At 41.2% G+C, this 14,450-nt stretch overlaps 1 protein-coding gene and 1 non-coding gene across 9 annotated transcripts in view; one reads left to right on the forward strand and one right to left on the reverse strand.

Moving 5' to 3' along the window:
• Positions 1-14,450, forward strand: part of SLC22A14 (solute carrier family 22 member 14) — a 37,434-nt gene that overhangs the window by 8,944 nt on the left and 14,040 nt on the right. The window lies entirely within an intron of this gene.
• LOC117084576 lies at positions 13,727-13,833 on the reverse strand. Its single transcript, XR_004437509.1, has one exon. It is a non-coding gene; the product is annotated as a U6 spliceosomal RNA (small nuclear RNA).

Consider the following 14,450-nt stretch of genomic DNA (forward strand, 5'->3'; position numbering starts at 1 on the left):
AGGTGTCCATCTTACTAAATGGGTATTGGCTTTCTGAGTTTCCTTAATTAGTGTATATAATGGTCTGGCTATTTCGCCGTACTTGGGAATCCATATTCGGCAGAAGCCTGTTATGCCAAGGAACCCTCTTATTTGCTTTAGGGTTTTGGGATGAGGATAAGCCAGTATAGGCTGGATACGTTCCTCACTGAGGCCCTGGTGACCTTGGATAATTTTAGCCCTAAGTATTTAACCTGCTGTAAGCAGAGCTGAGTCTTTGGTTTGGAAAACTTGTAGCCATAGGTGGTGAGGAAATTTAAGAGCACTTGGGTGGCTTGATGGCACAAGGTTTCTGAACAGGCGGCTAAAAGTAAATCATCCATGTACCAAAGGACGAGAGTGTCCAGGTATGAGAACTGGCTCAAGTCTTGGGCTAATGCCTGGCCAAATAGATGGGGGCTATCCCTGAACCCTTGGGGTAAAACAGTCCAGGTGAGTTGAGATGTTGGGTTCAAAGGATCTTCAAAGGCAAACAAGAATTGAGAGTCAGGATGTACAGGGATGAAGAAAAAGGCATCCTTAAAGTCTAGGACTGTAAACCACTCTTCTTCCTCTAGTATTTGGGAAAGCAGAGTGTAAGGGTTAGATACAGCTGGGTATAGGGGGACAATGGCCTCATTGATAATCTTGAGATCCTGCAATAACCTCCACTGTCCGTTGGGTTTCTGTATTCCTAAGATTGGAGTATTGCAAGGGTTATTGCTTGGTTTTACTAAGCCTTGGACTTTTAAGTCCTTAACAATCTTTTGGAGTCCTTGTTGGGCCTCGGTTCTAAGTGGGTACTGCTTTGGTGGGGAAAGGAGGTGGAATCCTTTAGTTTAACTTGAACAGGATGGGCATTCTTTGCTCGTCCATATTGTCCTTCTCTTGCCCAGACTTCAGGATTAATTCCTTCCTCAAGCAGGGGACAACAAACGGGTGTTCCTTCTCCTATGTTCAGGTGTATAATGGCCCCTGCTTTTGCTAGAATGTCTCTCCCTAACAAGGGAGTGGGGCTTTCAGGCATAATTAGAAAAGCATGTGAAAGAGTAAAGTTCCACAGTCACAACTTAGTGGCTAGGAGAAATATCAGCCACTAAGTTGTTCCCCAGTTACAACCAGACAGTGACTGGCTGTCCTAGGACCCTTCGGATAATGACAGATCTGGAGGACAGTTGTCCAGGACAGGAGAGTAAGACTGAGAAGGCCGCGCCAGTGTCCAGAAGACAGTTAACCTCCTGGCCCTCAATGGTCAAGCATACACGGGGCTCTGTGAGGGTGATGGCATGGGCTGGCGCTTGCCCCGGGCACCCTCATTCCTGCTGCTGGATCATCTGGTTAGTGGTTCTGACTCAGGACCTTTATCCCCTGGGGCAGTGGGCCTTCCAGTGATTCCTGTGACATAAGGGGCATGGACGAGGGGGCAGCTTATTTTTTTTTTTTAAAGCAAAACTCCATTTTTATTATTTTTAAATTCCTTTGAATTCTGGCCTGTATGCCATAGGATTTCTGGAATGTCACATTTCTTTAGAAAATGTCAATGTTAAGTCTAGGTTCATTAAAAAATACTAACGAAGTTTAGGAACATACTTGGTGTTTCAGAAGACATATGGTAGGTATATTTTTTTGGAAAGTACCTGGATTTTGAGAAATTCTGACCAATCTAAATTTACCTTGCCGTCCTTGGTCATGTACTCTCAAAGGCCAAAATGGCTGATTTATAACAGTATAAACCAGCAAATTCTTGCCATTCTTTCGGTTTGTTAGTCTTCTCTATACAAGTTTGATTTTACATATACACCCTGGCATTCTTGAGTCTGGTTCTAGTTACTGGTTTAATGACAATGATTTAAGGCAGAAAAGCAATAATGACCACATATAAGGGAGCCTCCTCAGGCAAGGAAACAACAGCTTTTTTTTTTAAAGCCAGGGAAGAAGAGCAACTTCCAAATAATAAAATTCCTTCCTTAGGTAATGACGGTGTAGAGTGCCTCATAGGAGATGGTGCAGTGAGTCATTCCTTCCTGTTTCACTTCCCCTCTTAAGAGTACTGATTTTGTGATCATTGCCTTCTGGCCACAAACAAAAAGCAAAGAGTTAGGCTATATGTTGCTAAACTACAGAATCAGTTGAATTCTTACTTTTTCATGCGCATCAGTTCATGTTTTAATTTGGTAGTTTGGGGTTTTAAGCCTGCCATTCTTTTGCAATGTCATAGAAATCAGCCACCCTACCAGAGGGGTACTTACATTTCTTGTGCTCTTCAAAATATTTTTAGGTACCCACAACTTTTTCCTCCTGAAACTTACTCTCAGTAAGACATTGTTCTAGATCATAATAAGTACATATTTAATTGACTATTTTGTCATAAGACTCCAAATTTTTTTTCCTGGAATCATATATGCTTATATTAATGGAAAGTATTTCTCTTCTACCCTGTCTCAACAGCACAGTCCCAAACACCCTACAGTTCCCTAGATATTATCCGTTCTCATTTTTGTACCAATATCTGTATCAGTTCGGATCTTTCCAAGCAAGTGAAACTCATTTTTGGCTAACTTAAACAATAAGTGAATTTGTTGAAAACCTAAGGGCGTTATAGAATTACTGAAAAGTTTAGAGAGCAAGGTTTAAAAATTAATTGCAATCAAGGCATTTTGGGGACCCAAGAATCAGAAATTCCAGGAAGAGATCCATAACAACACGGACTGGATGCTGCCACTTTGTACGAGCAGTGGTGTTTCTTCTATCCTTGCATAACAGTTTCAATATTTAAATCCCCAAAAGATAGAATCAAATTGTGGAAGTATAGATCATTTACTAGGGAGTAAGAAAGAAAATGGTGGTTCTATTTGAAATGGTAAATGGAGTTTGGATGATCAAAACTGACAAGTTATCTTCTACACATGGGCAATTATGAGCCAATACAGCTTTTGAAAATTTACATAATATTTTGTTTGTGTGTTTTGTTCTAAAGTATTTTATTTTATTATTATGCTTTAAGTTCTAGGGTACATGTGCACAACGTGCAGGTTTGTTACATATGTATACATGTGCCATGTTGGTGTGTTGCACCCGTTAACTCATCATTTACATTAGGTATATCTCCTAATGCTATCCCTTCCCCTCCCCCAACCCCACAATAGGCGCTGGTGTGTGATGTTCCCCTTCCTGTGTCCTAGTGTTCTCATTGTTCAATTCTCATCTATCAGTAAGAACATGCAGTGTTTGTTTTTTTTGTCCTTGTGACAGTTTGCTGAGAATGATGGTTTCCAGCTTCATCCATGTCCCTACAAAGGACATGAACTCATCCTTTTTTATGGCTGCATAGTATTCCATGGTGTATATGTGCCACATTTTCTTAATCCAGTCTGTCATTGATGGACATTTGGGTTGGTTCCAAGTCTTTGCTATTGTGAATAGTGCTGAGGCAGCTTATTTCTATTTGGACAATCTTTTTTAAAGTGTCCTTGTAGACCGCACTGGGAGCAAGCTCTATTAGGCATTCGATTTGCCCAGGTTTTCCCCTTTCCAGAGCCTCCAAAGTCTGCTTGTCTGAGGGCCATGACTACAGTGGTGGCCTTTCTTTATCCTGTTTGTCCCATTCTGCCTGCTCCTCCTGATCTCTGTTATAAAAAACCGAGGTTGCCAAGTTCAATAGGGTTTCCAAGTTTTGCTCCAGGCCTAAGACGGACTTTTGAAATTTTTTTCTAATGTCTGCAGCTGACTGAGTGATAAACTTATCCTTTAAGGTTAGTTGGCCTTCAATAGAGTCAGGTGACAGGGAGGTATGCTTCCTCAATGCCTCCCTTAGTCTCTCAGAAAGGCAGTGGGATTTTCTTCCTTTCTCTGTGTTACAGTGGACATCGTTGATAATTCATAGGCTTCTTTCTAGTTTTCCTTAGTCCTTCTGGCACGCAAGTTAGCAAATGTCTGCAGCACCAATTTCCATGTTTGGATCCTGTGTCCCAGTGACAGTCTACAATGGGAACTGCCTGCTGGCCTGTGGGGAATTGTTCTTTCCTCTGTTGTCATCCTATCTCTCATTTGGGGTTACTGTCTAATTTAGCAGTAACATTATTTCTCTCCATGTCAGATCAAAGGATTGCCCTAACCCTTGTAAAATATCACGTTAGCCATCAGGGTTATCTGAGAATTTACATAGGTCTATTTTAATTTGCTTTAAGTCTGAGAGAGAAAAAGGTACATGCACTCTGGCTGGGCTGAATTCTCCTCCTTCTACTGCTTGGAGGGGGCGTAATTGGGGAATATTGGTACGCTTTGGTGCATTGTTTACCCCTTTGTCTACCTCCTTTTGGACCGTTTGGGTTGAAGGGGTGTCCTTATGAGTTGGGGAAGGAGTCGGGGGGACGCCAGGGTAGGGAGGTAGACTCTGAGGCTTCCTGTAGGGCATAAATCACACTTTTGACATAATTGCGAGTTGTCTCTTAATGAAAAGACAGTTTGTACATATGGCACTTCACTCCATTTGCCTTCTTTTCTGCAAAAAGGTTTGGCTGTAAGGTGGTGTTACAATTGATGCTTTCCTCAGGAGGCCAGGTTTCTCCCCCGGAAGAGGATATTGTGGCCAGGCGGTACTGCAGAAGAGTATGTTGTTTCTTTCTTAGTGTCTGAGGGTCAGATTGGTCCTAATTCTCCAGAATACATCTTAGGGGCGTTTTTGCCTTGGGGCGAACGTTTCCCATCTGAAAAAAGAACATAGGGATGTCAGCACCCCTAGTCATTTTCCGATGAGCATTAGTCCTAGAGCATGCTCTATGGTCCTAATGTTTATTCCTTTCCAGGGTGCGTAACCACCCATGGAATTCTGCTTATCGGATTAGTTACGCTCACTGATGTAGCAGTCCTGCACCTGTTTTCCCGCCTTTCTTGACCACAAAGAAAGGGGTCTGGGCTGCTGGATTCTAGTGGTTCTTTACCAACTCGTCCAACATTGCCTTTGTGCTCAGGGGTGAGTCCTAGAGCTGGGCTGGGTTCCTGAGTATTTCATAACAACCCAGCTGCCCCATCAAGATGCATTCCCATAAACAGTTCTTGTGCAAATTCGTTTCAGAGAGGGCTTAGGTAACTTTTTGAGTCAGGATTGAGATAGAGTTTTTTGATTCTGTAAGTACTTTAAGGCTTGGCTGAATGTAAACAGCTCCAATGTTTGAGCAGACCAATTATTAGGCAATTCTCCTGTCCCTGCTTCCACAAGAGTCTCCCTATCCATTACTGAATACCCATTGTGGTTTTTTCTCAATCACCTGTCCTGAAGGGAGTTCCTCCTAGGTGTGGTCGGATCTTTGTATGGTCATTAAGATTTAAATCCCCTGTTAGGAAACATGCTGGGTTAAGGGAATTTTCAGTGGTTAATGTTAAATCACCTTTTTCTAACACAATAGCCCCATACTTTTAGATTTTTGAGTTAGTAGCTACCTTTTTGATTTTTTGACTTAGAATAATTCTGAACTGGTGAAATGTGCTCACAATGAGGTTTCCTCTAAAAGTTACTTTTCTACTTTCTTCTGTTAGCAAAGCAGTTGCTGCTACAGACTGAATGCATTTGGGCCATCTGTGGGTTACTGGGTTAAGGATTTTTGATAGGAAGGCTACAGGTCGTCAGTGGTCTCAGTGTTTTCAGGCTACATCCTTGTTTACACTGACAACAAGGTAGTATTGGAGTGTTATAGGGTCACAGAGAAGACCTTCAATTATCAATCATAGGTTTAAGTTTACCCTGGCTTTTAAAGGAATAGGGCACTTTTAAAGGAATAGGGCACATCATTATTTATTTATTTTTTTTTACTATTTCTGTCTTTCTCTTTCTTTCTCTCTTTGACTCCATTTTTGTCTCTCTGCCTCTTTATCCTCTCTATTTCTCTGTCTCTCCTCTCTATCTCTCTGTCTCTCCTCTCTCTCTCTCTCTCTTTCTCTCTTTCTTCTCTTAGCCATATACAAACTTGGGGCCCTGGCAAGGGTGATGGGGAACGGGTCCCACATATAACTGCCCATGTCGAGAGCTGTACACTTAAATCAGGAGGGACACCAGGGACAAGACTCCCTGTGTTTATAGCCTAAATACCTAAGGACGCAGTGTAGAGCTTCCTTAGATCCCTTTGGAGATACAACTTGCTAGAGGAAATGAAAGTCTGAACCATTAGTACCTAGGAGGCAGCGATGGGAGGAAGTAGATTCAGAGGTAAGGAGAATTTTGGGGCTACATTTTCAAAAAAGTCGTGGTCGCGACCCAGGAGGTATGGGTCAGAAGGAAAGGCAGGGGCGCCTACATGGGCGACTGTTGAATAGAGACTTCTGGCTGTAGGACCAGGAGTTTGGGACAATAACTTTCTGCCTCTAGTCAGCCCCAGGATTCCCCAGGAAAATTTAAAGTGGAAGCTGGTTCCAGGCAGATCAATGTTGCCAACCCAGAAGGCTTGGGGGTTGTTATAAAGCCCTTCCCCAGACAGCCTCACACCTGACTCTTAAGTCTGGTGGCCATGCTAATCATTTTTAACTGGCTGACAGGTGCCCGGTATTTTCCTCCAATTCTAAGGAAGGATAGGACAGAATAGCAAGTGAAAGTGGTCCAAGATTACTCACCACTTTGGAGGTCCCTTTGTGGTTGCCAAAATGTTACCAGGGGGTCCTTGCTCCCAGAGCTCCCAAGATGGTGGGGGGCCACTTCTAAGATGGCAGCAAGCCTCTTGTGCTCTGACCTGGGGTTCTTGGCCTCACGGATTCCAAGGAATGGAATCTTGGGCCATGAAATGAGTGCTACAGCTCTATTAGAAGCTGTGGGTCACGGAAGAGAGCCATGGAATCCAGCGACTAGTGTTCAGTTGGATTAGGATGAATCCAAACACTTAGCCTTGCAGGAACAATGGCAAGCCTTTAGCCCAATCCGGAGCAGCAATGGGCACCTCACTGGATCAGGAGCACAGCAGACACCCTGCCAGATCTGGAGGGGTGGAAGTCAGCGGTGGGTCTGTGACGACGACAAACAGCAGTGGTGGACAGCGAGCGAAAGCTCGACTCGAGCGATAACAAACACGGACCAGTAGAGTGTGCAGTTGCAAGATTTTATAGAGTGAAAACAGAGCTCCCATAAAATTGGAGGGGACCCAAAGGGGGTAGCTGTTGCAGGCTTGAATGCCTGGGTTTATATCCTGATCATTGTCCCTCCCGCTGTGCTCTCAGGGGATAGATGATTCTTCACCTCCTGTTTTTGCCTAATTAGCATTTTAGTGAGCTCTTTTTACCACCTGTTTGGTTGGGTGTGGGCTAAGTTGCAGCCCCGTGTTTAAGTGGGTGTGGTCACCTTCCCAGCTAGGCTTAGGGATTCTTATTTGGCCTAGAAAATCCAGCTAGTCCTGTCTCTCAATGTCCTCTTAGTCTCCTACAGTCTCGGAAAGTTCCTCAGCCTTCTTCATGCTTTAATACTTGAAAAGTACTTGGCAGTTATTTTGTAGAATGCCCCTAAATCTGTTTGGTGGTGGTTTTTTTTTTTTTCTTCCACTTTTAAGTTTAGGGGTACCTGTGCACATTGTTACACAGATAAATGTGTCCTGTGGTGGTTTGCTGCACGGATCAAACCAACACCCAAGTATTAAGCCCAGCATCCGTTAGCTATTCTTCCTGATGCTCTCCCTTCCCCACCCACCCTTGTTTGGTGTTTTCTTATGATTATATTAAGGCATGTATTTCTGGCAAGAATACCTCAGAAGTGCTGTTGTACCCTTAGTACATCATATGCAGGGGTGTATGATGTCATCACATCCCCTTACTGGTGATTTTAATTTTGATTACTTGGTTAAAATGGTATCTGCCAAATTTCTTCACTATGAAATTATTATTTTCCCCTTTGTAAATGATAAGTATCTTATGGTAAGATACACTTTGATACTATGTAAATATCTGTTTCTCATAACTTCATCCTCTAATTTTAATATTCATCAATGATTCTTGCCTGTAACAGTTATAACTGGTGCTTGCCAAATGGTGATTTTTGTATTTTCGTCATTTTTTCTACACTTGTTACTGTGGGATTCTTCAGTAAGGAAGAGCTCTCCCTTTGATACTACTTAGTCAGTTATTTATTTATATCATTATGGACTCATATTTATTCTATGGGTTACAACCTATTACTATAATTATTTATTTTGTTGCTAAAATTGTCCCAGATTTGTCCACTGGGGACGCCTTCAGTTTGGCTCCTGTGTTCTTTTGACGTGCCTCCATCATTTTAGGGTGCTTTCTTGCTTTCTGGCACCACAAGATATTTTATAATCATCTCCTGCTCCAACGCTGGAATCAACCATTTCTCCAACGAACCCTGATTCTTTTCTTTAGGAACCAAGATCTGAGTACTACGTGTGCTCATTTCTACTAAGTTGTTATTTTTTCTAGGCCATCTAGTGGACAGAGCTAGAAAATAGACATACACACTCTATCTATCTATCTATCTATCTATCTATCTATCTATCTATCATGAGTTCATTCTGGTATCTTTGGTTCCAATCCAAACACCACAGTCTTCATTCTAGTCTTCCCTGTCTTTTGTGTGTGTGTGTGTGTGTGTGTGTGTGTGTGTGTTTGTGCATGTGTTTTAGACAGAGTCTCGCTCTGTCACCCAGGCTGGAGTACAGTGGTGCCATCTCAGCTCACTGCAACCTCCACCTCCTGGGTTCAAGCAATTCTCCTGCCTCAGCCTCTGGAGTAGCTGGGATTACAGGCAGGTGCCACCATATCCAGCTAATTTTTGTATTTTTTGGTAGAGACGGGGTTTCACCATGTTGGCTAGGCTGGTTTTGAACTCCTGACCTCAGGTGATCCACCTGCCTTGGCCTCCAAAGTGCTGGGATTACAGGTGTGAGCCACCGCGCCCAGTTTCCCCTGTCCTTTGTTGTAACTCCTTTCTCTGACAAAAACCTAGCTCTTATTATCTACAATATAGTTACTCATTTACTTAAATATAGTATACACATAGTTTCAGAACTGCAATTCCATCTCTGTGAAAAACAAATTCACTAACTAGGATAACAATACTTGCGTACAGTTCTTTTCATCTTTAGCTTTACAATATGTGGTCAATATGCTATTTTTCGGTTACTTAGATTAGTCCTTTTCTTCCCCATCCTCTTCAATGCAGTTATGATGTTTATTTGTATCACATTAGGTTGATTTGCTGCTGTTGGATTACTTCTTTGTACAGGTTGGTTTTAATTACCTATTTGGGGATGGGGTGTATGTGAAGCCTTACTAAGATTCTAAAATCAGAATTACACAAAAAGCTATACTCAGAGAAGGGTCCCTCCCCTCCCATCCCGTCTACCCCATTCCATTCCCTCATTCTTTTCACCCATTCCCACCCACTCACCCTCAGAGATAGTCTCATTAGTTTGTGACTTGTTCTCCTGTATTTTTTTCACAAATGACTAATACATGTATATTCTTATATCCCCTTTTATTACATGAACAGCAGCTTACTAGAGATACTCGAGCATTTTGCTTTCTTCACTTACCAATATGGTCTGGAAATCATTCCATATCAATGAATAGACATTTTCCTAATTGTTTTTTACAGTTGCATAATGTCACTTTTTTATTTTTGAGATAGTCTCACCCTGTCACCCAGGCTGGAGTGCAGTGGAGCATTCATAGCTCACGGCAGCTTCAATCTCCTGGGCTCAAGTGACCCTCCTGTTTTAGCTTCCCATGTAGCTGGGACTAACAGCATGCATCACTACACCTGGTTAATTATTTTATGTTTTGTAGAGATGGGGTCTTATTTTGTTGACCAGGCTGGTGTTGAACTCCTGGGCTCAAGCAATCCTCCTGTCTCAGCCTCCCAAAGTGCCGGGATTACAGGTGTGAGGCACCGCACCAGTTCTTGTATTGCACTGAGTGGCTATACCACTGTTTATTCAGCCAGTCTCCTATGTATATGGATATTTAGTTTTTTTCCAATATTTTGCAACACAATCAATGCTGCAGTGTGAATAACCTTGTACACATGTATTTTCTTACTGTTGGAAGTGTATCTCCAGGGTAAATTCCCAAAGTGGGATTGCTAAATCAAAAAGCAAGTGTCTACATAGTTTTTTAGGTGTATCAGTGGTCTGTAAGACTGCTCCCAGGCTCTGCAATTCACCAGAAGCATTTATGGGCCTCAAAAGTTATTCTAGGGCCGGGTGCACTGGCTCACGCCTGTAATCCCAGCATTTTGGGAGGCCAAGGTGGGAGGATCACCTAAGGTCAGGAGTTCAAGACCACCCTAGCCAATATGGTAAAACTCTATATCTACCAAAAATACAAAAATTAGCCGGGTGTGGTGGTGTGCGCCTGTTGTCCCAGCTACTTGGGAGCCTGAGGCAGGAGCATCACTTGAACCTGGGAGGTGGAGGTTGAAGGTTCACACCACTGCACTCCAGCCTGGGGAACACAGCGAGACTTCATCTCAAAAAAAAAAAAATGTTATTATACACACTGCTACAACTTATTACAACAAATGTGTACAATGCAGGGTCAATAAAGGGAAAAGGCACAGTGGGTGGAGTCTAGAGGATACTGGGTACAATCTTCCCATCTTCTCCCAATGAAAGTACATGGGATGCCCTTACTCCCTCAACAATGAACTGCAGCAACATGTGTGAAGTCTTTTCTGCCAGGGAGCCTAAGAGCCCAGCATTGTTATTGGGGGTTGAACATGAAGCCACACAGTGCCTTCATGACTAAAACTTCCATGACTGAAACTGCATTGCCCAATTTCAGACCCCAAGAAGGAAAGATGTTCAACATAAGGCACAAGCTATCTAGACAAGCTGGTACAATGTGGTTCAAGGTTCCAAGCATGCCGAACACTCTTTTAAAACATTTTTTTAGAGATAAGGTCTTGCACAGTGCAGCCTTAAACTCCTGGGCTCAAGCTATCAGGAGTGTCTCAACCTCCCAAGGGGCTAGGATTACAAGTGTATTCCACCATGGCTGGCTAATTTTTTGTTTGTTTGTTTCTTTAGCGATGCGGGGTGGGTCTCGCTATATTGCCTAGGCTGGTCTTGAACTCCTGGCCTCAAGCAATTCTCCCCCCTCAGCCTCCCCAAATGCTGGGATTATAGGCACGTGCCACTGCACCTGGCCCCAAACACTCTTAATGGTAGCAGAGGGAACACTCCAAAAGTTCAATTCCAGAAGCCAGCCAAAGACTAATCACTGAAGTAGTCCTTTCTTAACATGTGCAAGACGTAAACAAATCAGGGTGTCTGGGTTAATTCATTCTTTAATATCAGGTATTGCCGAATTGTTCTTCAGAAAGGTTGTGCTGGTTTGCATTCCCATCAGCAATGTACGAAAGAGCTTGTTTCTCCACAGCCTCATCAACAAAATGTGCCCATGTGATAGGTGAGAAATGTTATCACAGTATTGCTGTAATTAGCATTTCCGCAAATTTTGAGTGAGTTTGAAGAATTTTTTATTGAATGGAATACTTTTACAAATTATATTTTCTAATTGTTTTGGGAGAAATGCAACTGACTTTTATGTATTCACATTATACGCAGCTACCTTGCTAAGCTCTCCTATTGTCTCTAATTCTCTGTAGATTCTTTGGGGTTTTATTTTCTTTTCAATCTTTACGCCTTTAATTTCTCTTTCTTATCTCATTGCACTGGCTAGGGCCACCAGTGTAATGTCAAATAAGTAATTGTGAGCATCTTTGTCTTCCCTCTGATTTTAAAAGGGATACTTTTAATGTTTCCTTTTCAGGAATTTTTTGTTGTTGTTGGGGGGAGACAGAGTTTTTTTTTGTTATTAAATCAAATAATTTCTCACTTTTCTTAGGATTTTTCTTTAAAAATCACAAATTGTTGAATTTTATCAAATGCATTTTCTGCATCTATAAACATGATTATATGGTTTTCTCCATTGATCTGTTAAGTATTGATTTATTACTTGTATAAATATAAGTATTTATATATTATCTAGGCCAGGCGCAGTGGCTCAGGAGGCTGTAATCCCAGCACTTTGGGAGGCCAGGGCGGGCGGATCATCTCGAGATCTCGACCAACCTGGCCAACATGGTGAAACCCTGTCTCTACTAAAAAATACAAAAATTAGCCAGGCATGGTGGCACATGCCTGTAATCCCAGCTACTCGGGAGGCTGAGGCAGGAGAATTGCTTGAACCCAGGAGGCGGAGGTTGCAGTGAGCTGACATGATACCACTGCACTCTAGCCTGGGCAACAAGAGTGAGACTCTGTTTCAAAAAAAAAGTATACATATATGTATATGTATATATACATATTTATATTTTCTAATAGTAAAACCATCTTTGCATTTCTGGTTAAAACTGTTTTTAACTGGCCATGCATGGTGGCAGATTGCCAAGACAGGCAGATTGTTTGAGCTCAGGAGTTCCAGACCAACCTGGGCAACATAACAAGACCTCATCTCTACAAAAAATATAAAAATTAGCTGAGTGTGGTGGGTGCACCTGTAGTCTCAGCTACTCAAGGAGGCTGAGGTGGGAAGATTGCTTGCGCCTGGGAGGTCAAGGCTGCTGTGAGCCGAGATTGTGCCACCGCATCCTAGCCTAGGTGACCAAGTGAGACACTGTCTCAAAGATAAAATAAAACTGTATTTACTGTGATATATTTTCTCTTAATGCACTATTAAATTTGATTTACTAACGTTGTATTTAGAGTTTTTTGCATCCATTTTTATGAATGAAATGTATCTGTCATTTCCTTTTTGTACTGTAATTTTCTAGTTGTGCTATCAAAGTTAAATATCTTTGGGAGTATGTATCTTTGCCTATTCCCTGAAAAAAAATTAAATAAATTGGACTTCCTTTGTTGGAAGATATTTTACTTCTACTTTAATTTAGTCATTATAGAACTTTTAAGACTTTCTATTTATTCTTAAATCTGTTTTGAGTAATTTTGTTTTAGAAATTTAATTCACCTAAGTTTTTAAATTCATTGGCATAAAGTTGATGTTCATATCCAATTATATTTCAGTCTTGCTATATCTGTGTATTCCTTTATGCATATATAAAAGACTTATTTGTATCTTCTGTCTTTTTTATTTTATTTTTTTACATAATTTCACTAAAGGTTTGTCTTATTAATCTATTCAAGGAACTAATTTTGAACTTTGTTGATTCTTTTTCTTATACTTTTGTTTCTAGTTCCTTTATTTTTGTCTTAACTTTACTACCTTCTTCCTTTACTTTCTTTAGATTTATTCTTTTGTGTTTTTTCCCACTTATGACGGTTGTTTAGTTGATTAATTTTCAGTCTTTCTGATTTTCTATTATAAAGCACTTAAAGCTATAAAGTTCCTACAAGTACCACTTTCTATACCACCCATAAGTTTTGATATGTTATGGTTCTTACTATCATTCATTTATAAATCTTTTTAAACTCCCACCATGATTTCTTCTTTAACTTTTTAACTTAAAAACATATGGAGCTATCGCTATCTCTATCATCTCTATATCTAGCTTCATTCCATCCTCATGGGTTAGAAGACTCAATATTTTTCTTAAGATATAAATTCTTCTCTACTATCGATTCAATACAATCTCAATGATTATATTTATTTAATACAATCAATATTTGAATTTGCTTACATTTTTCCCATTTTTCCCATTCATTATTGCATCTCCTGCTGTCCTCCAGAGATCATTTTCCTTCTAGTCTTTATTTATTTAAATATGGAACACTTTACAAATTTGTGTGTCATCCTTGTGCAGAGGTCATGCTAATCTTCTCTACATCGTTCCAATTTTAGTATATGTGCTGCCAAAGCCAGCACCCTTTGTATCTTTTAAACGTTCAATCAAATCAGGTCTCTCGCTGTGTGTTCTCTCAATTTCTGATTATCTCTATAATTATATTTATTTTACCCTAGTTCTTGACAGACAATTTTGCTGGGTATACAATTCTATGTGATATATAATTTTCCATCCACATTTTGAAAATATTCTTCACTCTCCTGGTTTCCTTGTTGCTTAACTTTCATCTTCTTTTTTTCTTTTTTTGAGACAGAGTCTCTCTCTGTTACCCAGGCTAGAGTGCGGTGGCGTGATCATGGCTCACTGCAGCCTCAACCTCCCAGCCTCCTGAGTAGCTGCGACTACAGGCACATGCCACCAAGCCTGGCTAATTTTTTTTTGCATATTCTTGTAGAGACGGGGTTTCACTATATTGTCTAGGCTGGTCTTGAACCCCTCGGCTCAAGTGATCTACCCGCCTGCGCCTGCTTCTAACAGGAGACTGCTGAGGCTGTTCATTAGTCAGTGGCCTGTCTTCTCTCCAGCTGATTTTCAAGATCTTTTCTTTGTCATTGGTGCCCTGCAGCTTCACGGCAATGTGTCTAGCCATGGTTTTCTTTTTTATTTATCTTGCCTGAGATAAGTTGCGTTTCCTGGA

The sequence above is a fragment of the Trachypithecus francoisi genome, unplaced genomic scaffold, assembly GCF_009764315.1.
Source record: "Trachypithecus francoisi isolate TF-2019V2 unplaced genomic scaffold, Tfra_2.0 Lachesis_group0, whole genome shotgun sequence".
NCBI classification, from domain to species: domain Eukaryota; kingdom Metazoa; phylum Chordata; class Mammalia; order Primates; family Cercopithecidae; genus Trachypithecus; species Trachypithecus francoisi.